We start from the raw sequence: 18,607 nt of genomic DNA, 5'->3' as shown, positions 1-18,607 counted from the left end.
CAGCTATCAGTGTGCTTGAAGGAGGAGGGTACTCAATTGGGCATCGAGGTAAGCTCACTACACTCATAGAGAGGGATAACGCATTGGCTATGTGAGAGATAGCCATTAGTCCTCAACTTGAAATGCTTGAACAATGAGCAGTCTGTGGGTCTTGGCGGTCGAGCATGAGTGCCCAACAGGAATCATGGACCAAATCTAATGTAGTAATTAGGCATACTTAATATATTGTGAAAATAATGCTATACTTAAACCTCCCTTCTATCTGTCAATCCCATACCCAATAAAGGTATCATCACATACCATAAGCTACAAAGTCACAAAACAATCAATTAGACCAAAACTCTGTAAAATCTCTTATAAGCTTCATAGATACTAGATCAAGACATAATGGGGTGGAGAAAGCTAACATTCTAGAGGAATTACATATGATGGACATATAGAAAGGTTATTCACAAAGCTAACCCAAAGTAAAGTAGTAAAGCATTTACAGAGACAAGCAAGGAGTAAATCATGGGACAAATCTAATGTAGTAATTAGACATCCTTAGTATATTGTGAATACAATATCTATACTTAAACCTCCCTTTTATCTTTCAATTCCATACCCAATAAAGGTATCACCACATACCATAAGCTACAAAGACCCAATACAGTCAATTACACCAAAACTATTCAAAAGGAATCATAAGCTTCATAGATACCAGAACATTTACATATTATACCATGGATACCAAAATCACAATACAATTATTTATACTTGAAAGGTTGATCTCATATCAAGATACATCATGATATTTCCATGTTAAGGCCCTTCTATTAGCATGAAAATTGATATCATATTTAATTTTATCAAAAAATATGATTTTATAGCAAGACATTTGTGGATGGCAATGGTACTATCCCACTTGATAAAAGAAATGAACTCTAATGTGTTCTTATCTCACCTCTGCTAGATTGTTATCTCGATAAGATCAACATACAAATAGACATGGACAATCATGTATCAATCATATATCAATCATCAAGACAATCATATATATTGATTGAAGAAATGAACTCTGATGTGTTCTTAACTCACATCTACTAGATTGTTATGTCAATAAGATAAATATACAAATAGACATGGACAATCATATATCAATCATCAAGACAATACAAAAACCTCTCACATTGTGTTGGCCCCATGCCAAATACAAGGCCTTGAATTGAGTTGGTGCAAACATGGACAATCAAATATCAATCACCAAGACAATGCAACAATCTCTCACACTATGTTGGCCCTATACTAATATAATGCAAGAGGGTCATTAAGACCACCGGTGACACCACCCCTCACACTTTGCTAGCCCAAGGCCCCCCTCGCATTATACTGGCCCAAAATCCCCTTTGCATTTATTCTAATCTAGGGCCAACACAACTCAACATAAGTTTTTTTTTTTTTTAAGGGGAAGGGTGCCAATATTCTTAGGGCCCCCCTTGCATTGTGTTGACCTAAGGAGGGTAGCACAACAAGAGAGAGGAACCTAGGATAGTTTTTGGAAAGGCCTTATCACATTATGCTAGTCACCATATGTACTTTCCCAGCTCCTTTGTAATTTGATCTCCTGGCATTCATTTTGAGTGTTTTTTGCCACATGATAAAAGAACTAGGAAAAGTACCTATGATACAAAGAAATAAGTCCAATAGTGTTTGTTTTATGTGGAAAATTGGGCAAAATTATTGAAACATGTATATTTTAGGTGCATATATGTGGTGCCTTCCTTATACGCAATATAATATGAACTATACCTTAGAATGTGAAGAGATGAAAATAATGAGTCGAATGGATAAGTATCTGAGGTGGCAAGTCAAGGTGGTCTCCATCCGCCATAGCTCTCACTGCCAAGCTTCTTCCTCCTAGGTTCTACTTCCCTTTCAAGTGGTATCAGAGCAAAGGGCAAGCTCTATGCAATAATGTGTGGGCTTTTCTTTTCTCTCTCAAATTCATGGCTTATCTTATCTATGATCCTCTTTGAATATATTGCTCTTTCACTCAGTATCAAAGCCACCATTGTGGCTCTGATTTTGTGCATCCATCATCCAAGCAAAGCATTGAAGATAAAACGAAAGAAAAGGAGCCTCCTTAAACCAAACCAAGAAGACGTCATCACTCAAGCAACCATTGAAGTACATTGGGTACATTTAGCTTATCAATCTTATTTAGTTTTCATTATATGGTTGTCAAGTGTAATTTCCAATCAAGGTGGTTGCTTAAACCCTTTGCTTAAGGGGGCAACTTAAGGGGAGTGCTTGAGTCAAAGCTCAAGGGTCTTCTTCCATCAAAACTTGGGGGCCAACTTACTTCAACAAGGAGGGGGTGTGCTTGGAGACAGAGTCAAAGGGAAGAGAAATAAGAGAGATTCAATTGATGCTTCAATAAGAGCTTAAATCTCCAAATCTAGTTGTCTACTACAAGAAGACTTTGATAAGCTAAATGTTGTCTATGAAAGCATCTTGAAGGCCCAGACTATTCACAACATTTCAAAAATAGATACCTCTAATTCATATTTTCTTCTTCTTAGTTAAACATTAAACCTTAGTTCTAATGTAACCCCATTCACACTCTTTTCTTTGAACTAGTTATCATAAAGCCCCTATTGACATAGCTCTCTGGTTATTTGCAAATGGTTATTTGCAAGGGATGTTCACACTACTTATTGTCCCGAACCAATCTGGATTGTGTAAGTTGCATTCACACTATAATTATATGAAACCAATTCATCTCAAAATTAACTCTTGCTCATGTGCATCTAGTCTTTGGAAAATTGCATGTTATAATCGAAGTTAGACATTGCCAAGTATTGTTATAAGCTTGATAAGACTTCCCCATAGAAATCATGGCTTCAACTTCCAACATTTCATTTGGCATTGAACAATTCGAGGGTAGGGAGAAAATTTTGAGGGTGGGGAGATTCGATTGCAAAAGAAGCCCTAATATCACACTTGGGCAACTTAGATGCAACTTCTACTCATGCACAAAAAACTATGGACGTTAATTCAAGATAATGCACCATTATAAATAACTAAAGAGTGGACACGGAAGGATGAACAAGCAATTGCTTTAATTGGTTTAGATCTTACTCCAAGACTTACCCATCACATTAATATCAAAGGAATCATGGGAGAAATTGATTTATTTTTTTTTTATGCAAAAGAAAAATATCGAGAGGCATACTTAAATTTTGATTTCTATAGTCTATAACACGAATACAAGGATTCACTTATAGAACACATATCAAAATTAAGAAGCTTAATTAACCAACTTGAAGAAGGAGCCAATGCCGCTGTTGGGGATAAAGCCATCTGTGCCTATGCCGCCCTGTATTTACCTCACACACCATGATCGCACACATGTATACTATAAGTGGTGGGCACCCATTATTGTCACTTTATTATTTACTCTTTTAGTGATTATTGAATAAGGGAAGGTTGGTCACACATTGTGAGTATTGGAGTTCCCAAATCTTAACCCCCTCTCTCTTGCTCTCTTGCTCCATTCTCCATAGCTCACATCTCTCTTGCTTCCCCTTGCTTGTAAATCTTCTCCCTTAAACTAGTATCAGAGCCAACCATTCAAGGAGCTTCTTCATCATTCACTTCAACCCATAACAAAGCTTCAGCTTGAAGGTCTCATGGCAATTCAGCCCTCTTCTTCCCAAGGTATGCATTGTGATCCTACTTGTTCACACCCATCACGCTTTCTCCAGGGGTTCAAAGGACCTTGTTTATCATTGCTTGGGCCTCAATAGTGAGCAATAGGATGAGCTAAGTGCCTAGCTTGCCCAGCATGATTTGCACCAAATTTTAGACCCTTGTCCTTAACACTCCTATAGACATTGGTAGCTCCTATAGCTCTTGTAGCGCTTGGCAAAGGCTTTGGAAACTTCCCAAGCATTGTTTGGTGTGGGAGCTTTCACTCAACCGCCAAGACCCTCGGACCGCTTATTGATTCAAGCGTTCCAAGCCGAGCACTAATGGCTACCTCTCACATAGCCGACGCGCCATCCATATCTACGATGTAGTGAGCTTACCTCCGTGCCGTTCGAGTTACCTCCTCTCCCGCGCACTCCGGTAGCCCCACGATCCAAGTGCAAGCTTCAAGCAAGCTCAATCCTCCCGCTTCAAGCTCCAAGCTCCATTGCCACGAGCAAGACAAGAGAAGAGAAGAGAAGAGAAGAAGAGAGGAGAAGATGGAGAGCTTCTCCTCCTTGGTCCCTCACCCTCACACACTCACTCCCTCACACTCTCACACTCCCTCTCTCAAGCACAAGCTCAAGCAAGCAAGAATAAGAAGAAGAAGAAGAGGAGGAGAGCTACTTTTGGCCACACACAAGAATGAGCTTTTCATTCACTTTTCAACTTTATATACAAAACCCTAAATCCCTTTTGGGCGGTCATCCCCTTTTCCCCTTTTTACATGGCCGGCCATAGCCTAGGCCCTTTTTTCCATTGTCCTTCTATCTAGCTTTCTTTCCACCGCCCGTCTACATTTACAAATTGCACGGATGAGAGCCCGGCGCTCTTTTACAAGATTTTAGGGTGCGCCTTTCTATTTTAAAATGCGCCTTTTCCCTTTTGCCTTTGCCTTGGACTTTTAAGGTTGCCCTTGTGCTTTTGGCCTTTTCTCCTTTTCTTCCTTCAGTCGGCCTACCTTTTTTCCGCCTTTGCCCTGCGTCTTTTCCACTTCCTTTTGCTTTCTTCGTGTTGGGGTTAACATTTGGGACCCATTAAAGCACTCGTTACAAGTGAATATCTCAACCATTGACTATAGGTTCTAGACAATTTGATGTCATATAAATAGGGATGGTTGTTTATTCACTGCTTGAGCTCCATTGATACTCATATATCTATATATTGATGCTAGGATGCTTGATGCATGTCTTGAGGTGCTCTTTGGATTGGTTTGAGTTTACTCTACTCAATTTTAAGCAAGTTTCTTTGTTGTGTACACTATGGATAGTAAGATTTTTAATGGGGAAAGTGATGCCTATTGAGGCTTGATGTTATTCAGGTATGCCACTTGAATTCATTGATACCATTGATGTTTGGACCCAAATATGATTGTGGAATGCTTTGGGACCCAGATTTGAGTTACATTTGATGTCTTGGAGGTTTGGCTACTTGCTTCAATTTCTTTAATCACATTGACATCATGGGTTTGAAGACTTACTTGAGTTTAATGCTCCTAGATGTATTGACTAATGTTTATGGGCATTTGGATGTAATGTACTTGATGTATTGGGCCTTGCATTGCTCTTGCACACTCTAGATATTCTTCAATGGATGTACTTTTTGAGATATTTGCATTTACTTTGATATTTTGCATTAGAGCTTTGGATCTCTCATGTAGTTCGATGATGTATACATGCTTCTTAGTTATGTATGTATCGATCTTCGTTACTTTTTCCTCAATCAATTGTATATTTGATGGTGGATCTTTAGATGCGAGTTTTTCTTTGATTTTTCCTTTCTTTGGCACTTGATCTTGAGATCTCTTGCATACACGATGTCTATATCTCTAGAATGTATTGGTCACTTACTTCCTTGAGTTTATGATAGATTTTAGTACCAATTGTATGCCTTTTCATTGCTAGTTGCTTTTACACATCTTGATTATTGCCCAAATATTCTTGGTAGTGGGAGCTTGGTTTCTTCTTGGAGAGCAAACAGTGTACTCTGGCTAATTACAGTTTTTAGCATTGTCTTGGAGAGCAAACAGTGTACTCTGGCATTTTATTGCTTATAGTTGGTGGACAATTCTATACTTTAGTATTTCCTCTTGTTTTACTCTTGGTTTTGTGAGGTTTTGGGGCTAATTCGTAGACATTTATAGCAGCCCATTCTCTTGGATTTTGCATTGATATTGTGTCATTATGGATGGTTCTTCAAATGATAGTGTTAGTTTCAATATTCAAAAGCTTGATGGCACTAATTTCACTTATTGGAAGATGCAAGTATGGTAGGTACTAGTCCAAAAGAAGAAAATTAGACCATTGTTTTCAATATTGAAAAGCTTGATGGCACTAATTTCACCTATTGGAATATGGAAGTATGGTAGGTACTAGTCCAAAAGAAGCAAATTAGACCATTGAGAACTGAGTGTAAAGCCCAAAGGCATGGATCGGGATGATTGGGATGAGTTGAATGAGCTACATAAATCCACCCTTACACTGTCATTGTCTAAACAGGTTTATTTCAATGTTGTTGCACGTGAGGATAATGCTTGGAAGTTATGGAAAATTTTATGCAATCTTTATGATGAGCAAAGTCTTGCTTCACAGAGGTATTGGTTGAAACAACTTACAGACCTTTGCATGAAGGAACTAGTGTGTTTGTACATTTAAATTAATTTCATTCAATTTTTAGTCAGCTGACTTTGTATGGCATTGAGTTCAAAGAGAATCTACCTCCCTTGTTCTTGCTTATGACACTTCCCAAGTCATAGGATCCTTTTCATATAGCCATGTATGCTAATATGCCTAAAGATGGTTTGAAACTCTAGGATGTTGAGGATGCTTTACTCACAGAGAAGATAAACAAAAAGAATATAAATGCAACCCATACTTCTCATTCATTCACTATTAGGGGACAAACATGATGGTAAAAGTGGTAATGACCATCGTGGTAGAGACTCGCAATGGTCTCAGTCTTACAAGTAGTATTGCAATAAGCCCCATAGTTGTAAGTCCTCTCTTACATGTCATTTTACTATGGGAAGCAAGGTCATATTTAGCCATGGTACCATAATATGTGTGAGGATAAACACAAAGAGAAAGGCAAGGGCAAGTGCAAGAAATGTTAGTCACAACATTGTCCATAGTAAGTCTAGTGTAAAGATTGAAGAGATAAATGTAGTGTAGCCTAAGTCAAATGATGAGTATATCTTAGCAGCTTCCTCTCTTGATGCTTCTTAGTTGACAAATGCTTCCTCAAAATATTCTCAATGTTGGTTGTTTGATTTGGAGCTTCTTTCCATTTTACCCCACATAGGGATTGGTTTCTGTGTCATATCACAACATGACAAGTTTTGTTAAATTGGAAAATGACTTGGTATTGGATGTATCATTGCAGTTTCCTTTAGGTAGCTCTTTTACCCTATATAATTTACATCATATATCAACTTTAACCAAAAGCCTTCTATCTATGGATAATTGGATTATGCATGCTACTGTATATCTTTTGGTGATTTCACACGAAAGATTACCCATGGGAATCTTGTTTTTGCTTGAGGTACTAAGGCTAGCAATCTCTATCCTTTATTTGTATTTGGATCCCTTGTCCATGTTTTGGCTATGGTTGACATACCAAATGTATCTTTATAGTATCATCACCTTGGGAACATGTCCTTAAAGGGAATGAAATTGCTTACTCATTTGCAATATCTTCCATCTCTTGATCATAAATATTTTGATTTTTTGTGACCATTGTCTTTATAGCAGGAAGAGACGCAGTTCTTATAAGAAGTCCCGGCATTACATGCATTCGAGAATTTTTATGATGAGAGGGGTATAAAGCTCAATTGACCACCCCCTACACCCCACCCTAGAATGGTGTTGTCAAGCACATAAACAAGACCATTCAAGAAAGAGTTCAAAGTATGCTTATTCAGGTAAGCTTACCGTAGTATTTTTGGGTTGGGGTAATTATTACTACCATACATTTGATAAATAGATACTCATGCATTGCTATTAGTTGTCAGGTTATAGAGGGGATATGGTCTGGAAAACCTCCCTTGTGTGTACATCTTAGAGTCTTTAGATGTGAGGCTTTCTACCATGTACCCAAGAAAAAATATAATAAGTTGGATCTTAAGTCAATGAAATGCATGTTTCTTGGCTATGGGGATGCAAATGAGATGGGATATCACCTATGGGATCTGCATGCTCAAAAAGTCATCCATAGCCATGATCTCCTTTTCCATGAGGAAAAGATACATAACCAACCTCAGCAAAGTAGTTGAGGTATGTAAGGTGATCTTTCACACGAGGAGCCTCCTGTTACTATACAACAAGCTAGATAGCCTGCAGAGCTGATGTTCTAATTTCCCATGATCATGATGTTGTGGGCACAATGCATAGGTCCCATAGCCTATTTTGAAAATCTACTAGAGGGAATTGATCGATTTTCACCCTCCATGGACTATGTTATGGTGAAAGATTCTGGTGAACCCCTTACTTATGAGGAGAGGGCCATGTAGTTTAAGTTTGATTCACTGTAAAAAAAACCATACATGGATTTGGTTCTTTTTCCCAATGAAAAACATGCATTGCAATACAAGTGGGTGTATAAGTTGAAGAGTACCCCTAGATGCCCCAAGCTAGCATACAAGGCCAGATTGTTTACTAAGGGTTTTAAGTAGAAGCATGGTGTTGATTTTGATAAAGTCTTTTCTCTTGTAAAGTCAAGATGGATATCAATTGGTTTTGGCCTTGGTTATGCAATTAGATCTGGAGCTTTATCAAATGGATGTGAAAATGGCTTTTTTGCATGGGGACGTACATGGGGATATCTATATACAACAACCTAAGGGCTTTATGGAAAAGGGCAAGGATGAATACCTAGTGTGCAAGTTGAGAAAGCATTTATGGCCTTAAGCAAGCACCTAGTGAATGGTACCATAAGTTTGATGTTTTCATGCATTCGCAATGATATACTCCTAGTGATATGGATTTGTGTCTTTACATGAAGAAGGATTGTGATGGCAACTTTATTATCTTGGCACTTTATATTGATGATATATTGATTGCTAGGAGACCTCTAGATGCTTTAAAGACTCAGGTCAAGAAGAGATTTGAGATAAAGGACATGGGGTAGGCCTCACATATTCTTGGTATGCACATCACATGCATTCACTCTAAGGGGCTCCTTTACCTATCACAATAGGCGTACATACAGAAGGTGCTTGAGTGATTTCATATGTAGGATGTTAAGCCTATTGGCTATCCTTTACCTACCCATGTGAAGGTCAATTAGGCTGATTATCCTGAGTTAGATAAGCACGAGGCCGAGATGGCCAAGATTCCTTATACATCCAGAGTGGGCAGTTTGATGTATACCTTAATACATTAGGGCCAAAAACGCTTCAAAAAATGCACTTTTGTTAATCACGGGATTAAGGAAAGGGCTAAAGAGAGTTCGCCACGTGTGCAAGAATCACAAACGGATTGTCATTGTAGATATCTTTCCGTCAACAAGTATTGAATGGCAACCTGTGGAAAGCCTAAGTGGGACTTTCCATGCCATTCATAAGGTATTGGCAGACATTATTTATGCCGATCAAACTGTGTCTTTTTTTAGTGAATGCAAGGTTTTTATATATTATGAACAGTATGTGGTTCCCTCTAAAGCAGATAGGTATGGGAATATCGAAGATTTGCCATTGCCAAGTCTTTCATCTCTAAACTGGGAGATTCCTGACAAGGTAACGGTGCAGAGTTTCAAATTCAAAATATCTCAGGATATTAAAAAGTCCATGACAGCTGGAAAGATCTCAAGAAGAATACGTTTATCATGGTTTGTACCCCTCCATATCTTCGTGGCTTGCTTCAAAACAGCAAATTTACAAAGAAAGAAGGTATCCTGGCTAAGTAGAAACTTTTTGGAAGAGGATTTGGACAACACTATAGGGACGCTTTGGAAATCTAGAGAGTGCGACCATAAGGGTGATATCTTGAGGTGCAGTGCATACCCTCAATCCTTGGCTTTGGCTTACAGTATCCCTCGCCAAACTCTTGCTTGGATTCCGATACAGATTGCACACCATATAAACTTGCGGTGCACATTTTGCCGCATGAAGAAGTAAAGAAGGTGAATGTTACTTCCAATTGGAGTCTGAAAGATGTGAGGGATACCTTGGAATTGCTAGATAATATATCCCCTAGATATAAGTTCAAAGTGAATGGCGTAACAATTAGTAAAAAAGCCGAGCGCTCTTTCTCTTATACGAGTTGTTTGTCTCCCACAATTGTGAGTTTTGAGCCTTGAGAATGAAAACTTTGCATGAATTTATCTTAATAGACTGTCCTTAAGATATTTTTTAGTGGGAACTCATAAGCTATCATGAAGCAAGTTACCTTTCGAATGTATATAAATAAAATGTACATTACATTCGATTTATAAGTGAAAATTTTCATTATATCATGAGGTACAAAAATGTCATATAAATGTACAAAGCCAAAATAATAAGGCTCGTGTATGCTTATGTTTGCTCTTTTGATTCTTTATCTACTGCCTTCTCCTTTGTTGGCTTTGTGGCTTCTTTATCGATTTCTTCAAAGATGTTTTTTCTCACAGGGCCTTTCTTTGATTGTTGAAAGAATTTCACCTTTACAAGTAGTTTCTTTTCTTGGGGTCTAAGAGGGGATGGATCAAATTTCAGAGGAGAAAGCATTGGCATTCCTTTTTTTTTAGACTCTGCAGCAGTGGTCCCATTGCCATTGCCTTTGCCCTTGCCCTTGCCCTTGCCCTTGCCATTGCCATTGCCCTTACCCTTTCCCTTGCCCTTTCCCTTGCCCTTTTCCTTGCCTGTGCCCTTGGCCATTGAAGTTTTGGGAGGAAGAGGGGAGTCAGAATCATATGGTGTGATTGCCTTGTCCAGAATCAGTTTAATGCATCTCTCCCTTATCCATCAAACATATGAATCAGGATAGTCTCTACACTGTAAGAATAAATGTTATAAGTTAGTGAAAAGAAATCATGATAAGGGTTACACAAACATCAAATGAAATTAACTTACATTCACTCCTTCTATTTGTAACAACTTTGAATCCACTGTTCTGCAAATATTTGATATAACTCTCCATCCACAAGAATGCGCATCGCTTTGCAATGGAACTTCTTATAGAAGAAACGTATAAGGCCTTTGAGTATCAGCAAGATCCTCATATGTAGTATCCAAAAATATAGAAACAAGTCTACCAGCACTGCAAAAGGAAGCTTGGTAAGTTCAAAATATTTTTTGTAAATAAAATCAAAGCAATTAATTTTCTTTCAACATACATTCGTGCTTGGCCATGAACACCACTGAGAGAGTTCATAAAGATAATTTCTCTAGTAAGACAATTAATATAGATGAGACTCCAATGCCCTTTGCAAATTCAAAAACAACGGAGTCAGATAGTTGGACATCCCTTTTCTCCAACATGGGCTTGTCCTCGGGAGATATACTAAGGTATTCCTCCTCATTCCGCAGAAACATTCACAAGTATCTGCCCATACACTTTGCCCATCCTCTCCTTGTTGACGGGAGCAAGTGATGCGGCTTTTCTCTTGTAAACTTCGTCTTCAGTTTCCAACACCTCCTAATTTTTTTCACTCAAGAAAGACTCCTGCTGGGTGGCACCCCTTGTAGAGTAAAGGTGAGTTATATCCTCAACCTTTAGCTTTTTCCCTTTCCTAGACAATTTCGGGGGAATGTTAAGGATTTCAAGGGCTTTTTGATCATTGGAAGGCAAGGGCCTCAGCACTTTATCAAACCTATACCTGATTCTGTTGATGATGCTGAAATCCTTATTCATAAGGGTAATTCTATGAGCATGGGCAGCAGCAATGTAAGCATCGTTCATGAAATCAATAACAAAATCCTCTGTGGCCTCTTGTAGAGCAAGAATGGCTGAGAGTTGCCACTTCTTATTTAGACCAGAGACAATTGCCACTTGAGACAATCTATCAGAGATCTCTTTAACGACTCTTATAAAAGCAGCCTTTGGAATGACATGCTGTGTAGCTCTCTGGGGTTTTCTAATCTCACTGAAACACCTCTGCATATAGAAGAACCGGGACTTCCTCTTTCTCTTTTGTGGGTTGGGAGGTTCAGTGGCTTCAGCACCAGATGTAGGCTCAGGTGCAATCGGAGGGGATGAATCCTTCATAGGGCAAGTCTCACCCTTTGCTTCTTCAACTTCAGGAGAAGAAACATTCACTGCACTGAAATTCTTTAACTCCATGGAAGATGTTAGGCCAACACCTGGTGTAGGGGGGATTTCTATGGAAAAATGCTCTGGGGCCTCTGATGGCCCAGCTTTAGCAATATTTGAAGAGGGCTCCTCCTCAGATTCATCAAATTGTAACTTTCTTCTACCCCCACAGTCCTTCCTATCCACATACACTCTTCTTGCAATTTGCTTTGTCCTTGCCATACAGAGAAGCAAATATAAGAACCAGAAGGAGAAAAAGTGATATAGCAAATTTCTCAAAACACAACAGGCCTTATACGGCGCGAGAAGAGACGAGAAGAGAAATGCTGATATGGCGCGATATGAAGAATACGAAGAGTACGAAAGCGCGCCCTCGCTCCGTATTGGAGAGGACAAGAAGAGAAATGCCGATATGGCGCGATATGAGGAATATGAAGACTATGGAAGCACGCCCTCGCTCCGTATTGGAGAGGACAATCACGTCGTATCGGAGACGAGAGGAGAAATGCCGATATGGCGCGATATGAAGAACACGAAGAATATGGAAACATGCCCTTGCTCCGTATTGGAGAGGACAGAAGGTCGATATGGCGCGAGAGGGAGGTTACGAAAACTACAGAAGGATGTCCTCGCTCCGTATCGGCACACCGACTGAAGACCACCGACGCGAAGAAATCAGCAAAGAGGCACACTCGTTCTGAAGTAAGGACGATAACCGATATGACGCGAGAGAATAGAAACGCAACAGATGCAACACTTGGATCGCACCATATCGGCAAGCAAGGCGGTAGAGCTCGAGAAATGTAAAGTGTATACGTATGCAAAATAACCCCTTATATACCCTCGTCAATCATGACACGTGTCTGACAATGATTGTGCCACGTGTCCGCGCATATCATGCATATGCTACGTGTCGACTTTAACGACCAGTCCACGTGTTTGCCACGTGTTTGTCGGCCACGTGTTGGCCAACGGCTACTGCCATGTGTCGAAGCCCAACGGATAGTGCCAGGTGGCATTATTGCGCGCCTACATAAGGGGGTGTCCCTAATCCGTACAGCTTTTTTTGGTTTCTTTGTGGACCTCTATCTCTTCTCCTGATACGGTGTGAGAGCGAGTGTTTGTCTTCCGCGCTTTCATCTGTTCGCGTCGTTTTGGGTGTTCTGCAGAGTCTTCCTTCGGCGTGCCTCCTAAGCTGATAGTGCCCGAGGTCGCGTGATCACTGATTCTGGCTCTCTCTTCTAGCATCGTTACGGTTGCGGTCCTTTGGTAAAGTTGCTTGTTTGAATCACCGATACGACGCGAGGAGGAACATCCGTGTCAAGCGTTTGAGTCTTATCGCGCCGTATCAGCACAAGTTGGAAACATGTCTGAACCCACAGAATTTCTAGGCTCCAAGGTTTTGCCAAGAACTGGTAAAAGAAGAAGGCTTTCAAAAGGCTCAAGGGCATCAACATGTGATGAGCCTATGCATTCTGTTTCTTCTCCATGCTCTGCCACCAGTGTGAGAATGCCAAGCACATCTCCAGGGAAGCGAAAGTCGGTAATGAGAGGTCTAGGAGTATCAGAGCTTACTGATATCACTCCATCAGAGAGGCTTCTTGATTTTATCCTTCAGAATGGAATGAATCTCTCTTTCTATGGAGTTGTGAAGAATGTATTTAATCCTGATTGGGACCTTGACAGTGTTTTGAAATCTTGTAAAAAATATATTTTGGAGGACTTTTTGGAGTTTGAAAATCTTGCATGTCCTTCTATTGAAGTTGGCACAAATGAATATGTCCATGTTCCCATTGGGTCAACACGAAATGAAAAGTCAGTGTTTACTAAGAAGTGTGGTGCCCACTCTCTGGACAGGTTTTATGCAAGAGACATATTATGCTCCACTCATTCCAAAAACTGCAAGATGATGAGAAAATCTGTTGCTTTTATTGTTTTCACCCTTGTCAAATATCCTGTGAAAGCTGATGAGCAACAGTTGGAAGGAGCAAAGTCTGCCAGCTTTTGCATGTTAGATGATCTGGTAGATGAAAAGGAAACAAAGGAGGTTGTAGATGCAGATTTTGAGGCTTCTATTGGCTGAGAATTTGGATGTTGCTCACTTCAAAGCTGAGACTATCATTGAGGAGAGCCAAGGAGATACAAACCCTCCAACTGATGAGAGTTCTCACCATACTGTTCCTTCTCTACCATCTATACCTTTCAAGGACAAGGAGTACATTTTACTGTCAGATATTCAAAAACTTTTCAATCTCAGGGAAGATTATTGTCTAGCAATTATGGTAGAGGCTTTTGATGCTGCCAATGGGATAATTGACACAGAGAATGAATCAAAGGAAGAGATACTCAAACTTGATAAAGAAACTCTAGACGATAACTTTATTGATGCTGGTGAGGCCCTCTCTCTTTGTTTTGAAAAGACCAAAGAAGCTGAGAAAGAGTTGAGTATTACTGATGAGGACTTCGATCGCATTCAAAGCCAACTTGGGATTTCCAATTTTAGAAGAGAGGAGTCTGAATATGTTAAAGAATTGATTAACACCAATGAGACATCATCATCAATAAATTTATGGAATCCAGTTAAATTGGAGTACGATGAAAATCAAGTGGTAAGATAATTTTGAATTTGCTTTTACACATTGGTAGGTTTGTATTTCACGCTTATTCAGTATGGGTTTTATTTGCAATTGGAGATTGCTGATACAGATAACTTCTTGGGACGTGGCAAAGGATCGAGAGCTGGTGGTAGTACATTGAAAGACATTGCACTCAACACACTACTTGGCTAGGATTGACCCTGATTCCTTTTTAGTACTTCATAGTAGTTTCTCAGAGGATGCAGCATGGCCTATACTTTGTATTAAAGCTCTTACAAGGCTTCTAGGTTTCTCAGGATTACAATATAATGCCCACAAAGTAATGTTTTTGGAAAAGACTGCAGCAATTAGGATTTTTGGCTACAGTCTAGGTTACTCTGCTTCTAGAGCAGGATACTTTTTGGCGTTCACATCCTACGCCTTGGCTGCAAACCGAACTGATGTAAAATCTATAGTTGGCTACAAGAGAAAAAAATTTCTACGTTATAGAGGAAAGATTCCTGAGGAGGAAGAGAATGTGAGAGTTTTGGAAAACTAGCTTTGTATATATTCTTTCTTATATATAAAAGTGTGATTGCTCATGTGTCATTGCCGTCTTTTATCTGCATTCTTTGATGTTGTCGTCGAAAAAACCAATTGAATAGCTCCTCCAAAGCATTGCTTTTTGTAACTCCTCCCCCATGCCTTGTGCTTCGAAAATAACTTGTGCGTGCTTGATAGTGGGATTTTTCCATGCCTTGGTTACTATAAGTTGCTAAGGGGCCATGCTCCTCCACAAAGTAAGGTCCATGAATATGAAGAATATGCTGCAATACAAAGTAACACTAATTTTATACCAATTGAAAAAGCTGTCAAAATAAGTCCATATTAAATAATTGTTACTTTACCAGATAAAAAGTGATATCTTTTTCTCCCCATGCCTCTTTTATCGCCTGAACAAGATTTGTGATTGATCTTTTGAACTCTTCCGCATATGTATATGTTGTCTTATGTTGCCTGAGGAGTTTCAGAAAAACATCAACGTGTATCCAGACCTCCATTCTAAGAAACGCAAGCCTCGACGTGCTTGCAACATTTGTTGTGATCTCACATAGCTCTCTTCAACACTCCCAAGCCACATTCACCTGCTTTCCTGAATGGTTTCCTAAGAATCATCTAGCTTTTGAGCCTCCCATAGAGACATCGGCCAAGATATCTCTTGTTTTTCTTGAAAGTATTGGATCCTTTCTCAAGTGAACTTGGTCCCCATGAAATCCCATTTTCGATAGTAATGCCTCGCATTTATCAATACACTCATCTAATAAAGATAATGGCTTAATGGAATATGTGTAGTCAAGATGCAACTTGAGAAGCTTATCGATTATTCTAATCTCAGCATGCAAAGTACAAATATGAACATTCTTAAGAGAGATTGAAAGAATGGGATCCCAAATGTCTTCTATGTTTTTAAATTTACTCAAATCTATAGAGTCTCTATTTAGGGCTCTTCTTACTGGTCGCAAACTACTCCAATCTTTGGATCCAATACTTTCCATGCAATAAATGCAAGGATGTTTTGCATTTGCACCATTACATATTCCAAGCATACATTTGATAGTTTTTAAATCATCACTCATATGCCATTCCACATTAAAATTACCAACCCCATCAACTACCAACATTTCGCCTTCACTTTGAGACTTAATGATATTTGGAATACCTGTATGGTTGAACAACCATTTAAACGTTTGATGATTTTCAATTGGTACCTGGGCTGCACCAATCCACCAAATCTCCATCTCGGATTGGATCTTATGCAATGGAGCTTGGCCCTCACCATTGCTATGGTCCAATGACATGTTCATGAGGCAAATGCTAATTCTTTCCATCTTCTGTCCCTTTTGAATCTGTGCTTCATCCATCTTCAAGGCAAACTTTAGAACACCATAACTTTCTTCTACAGTGATTTTATACATGTGAACCATTGCAATTTTAGATCAACCCATATATTGTTAAACGCATTGTAATCAAAAATTGCCTTTTTTTTTGTTTTTCATAGGACATAGACCTTTCATGTGAATGCAATCTCCAAAAACATGTGGAATCTTGCGATTCATGGCAATTCTTGCAGTCGAAACTGCAAGGGCTCGGGGCAATCCAAATATAGTTACCCTATTGCGTTTAAGATTTTTAAACCATAATCCAGAGATAGCACGATAACCTTTTCGACTTATACCCACAGTATCACATGTCTCTACAATTTCATTTGCTTTCACCGTGCCTTTTAAGTCCTTCACTAACTCTTTGAGAGTTGGACCTCTCAAATCCGCATTTTCGGGTGACTTAAGAATCCTCAAAATATCTTTCTTATTCATGGTTTCCCTCAAAAGTTTGATTCTTTCCTCATTCTCTCGGATATTGATGCCTAATATGTTAGAGACATATTTCTTTGTAAGATTTAGTCTCCTTTTCTTTGCTCTCTCACACAAGTTGGTTATATTTTTTAATGGTCTCTTCCTCTCTCTAAATCCTACTGGAGTTTCTCTCAAGCGTGTTAGCTTATCCTGCAATGACTTGTTAACATTTTTCAAAATATCAATCTGACTTGTCAACTCTAAAATATTTGTTTGTGTAGTTTCTAGTGCTTTTTGCATTTCGTACATTAGAGCTATATATGTGTAAGATGCAAAGTATAACCTCATACAGTAGCCAAGCATCCCATTGTAACCTTCTCCAGCATATCTTATATAGTCATGGACATTGAAAAAAGGAGGTGGTTTACCTGTAGGAGGATCCCTGGGATAAATATTTCCGTCCACCCACAAATCTATATGCTTCATTCCTTGTGTTCGCAACCTGTTGGCTTCAATCTCATCTATCAATACTCGATGATGTATACTTCTCCAAGATGTGTAAATCGGATCTAGCTGAATAGTTAGCTTGTATTTACGTGTGCTTGTGTCTGTGTTATTTGAAGTAGTATTGCTAGACATTCTAGCAAATGAACCGAGCAAGAATCTCACAGTGATAGGAAGCAAGTGCAACAAAAAGAATGGCAAAAGAGAATAGTGTGTAGAAAGAAAATGCGGGAGCAAACAAATGCGAAGTTCGTACGAAAATCTTGAAAATACAAAATCTCTCGAGTTCCAAGACAAAAACGGCCGAAAAGGTGACCCCTGACCTGGATTAAAAGATGAGGGCAATTAATGGCCGACCTCTTCAATGAACCAAATATTCTCTCATTAATCACATCTGGACAACCAAATTTAGAGGTTTTATTCTTCCTAAACCTCAACTAATTAGCAACTTAATCACTTTCTTACAAGTGTCATTTTTGAAGCGTTTTTGGCCCTAATGGCCACTTATCCTAACATAGCATTTGCAATGGGAGTTGTGGCATGATATATGGCTACACCTTGGCAATGATATTGGAACACTGTGAAGGATATCATGAGATTCCTAAAATGCACTACAAATATAAGCCTTTGCTATGGTGACTAGGATACTACAAACATGGGTTACACTAACTCCAACAATGCAAGACATGTAGATAATAGGATGTCCACTTCTAGGTATGTCTTCACTTTTGTTGGAGGTGCTATTTCTTGGATATCCAAGGTACATAAATGCATGGCCTTAACTACTACTAAGGCTGAGTATATTGTAGCATTGAGGCTTACAAGGAGGCCCTATGGTTAGGTTGTTTGGTGGCAGTCTAGACATTATTGTTACTCCTACACTACAGTCAAATTCTATCAATTATGTTCAATTATTAGCCAAGAATCCAGTCTTCCATGCTCAATCATTTCATCAGGGAGGTGATAGAGGAAAAGTCTGTTGAGCCTGTCAAGATCTCAAATAAGAATAATCTTGTAGATCTACTTACTAAAAGTCTCTCGTCACAATGTTTTGTCTTCCTTAGGAAAGAACTCAACAACAATGAAACTAGACCCTACCTTGCTCAATGGGCTTCAAGGGCAATTTGGTCTATTGACTCCCCTAGACTAGAGGGCTTTCAATCAAATATATTTAGCTCACAAAATGCCCCATTGGTGTTATGTTTCCAAATCTACATGC

Source organism: Lygodium microphyllum, chromosome 23 (assembly GCF_053477565.2).
Source record: "Lygodium microphyllum isolate KBCC chromosome 23, Lygodium_microphyllum_v1.1.10, whole genome shotgun sequence".
Taxonomy (NCBI): Eukaryota; Viridiplantae; Streptophyta; class Polypodiopsida; order Schizaeales; family Lygodiaceae; genus Lygodium; species Lygodium microphyllum.
The sequence above is the reverse complement of the archived record's forward strand: the minus strand, read 5'-3'. Positions refer to the sequence as shown.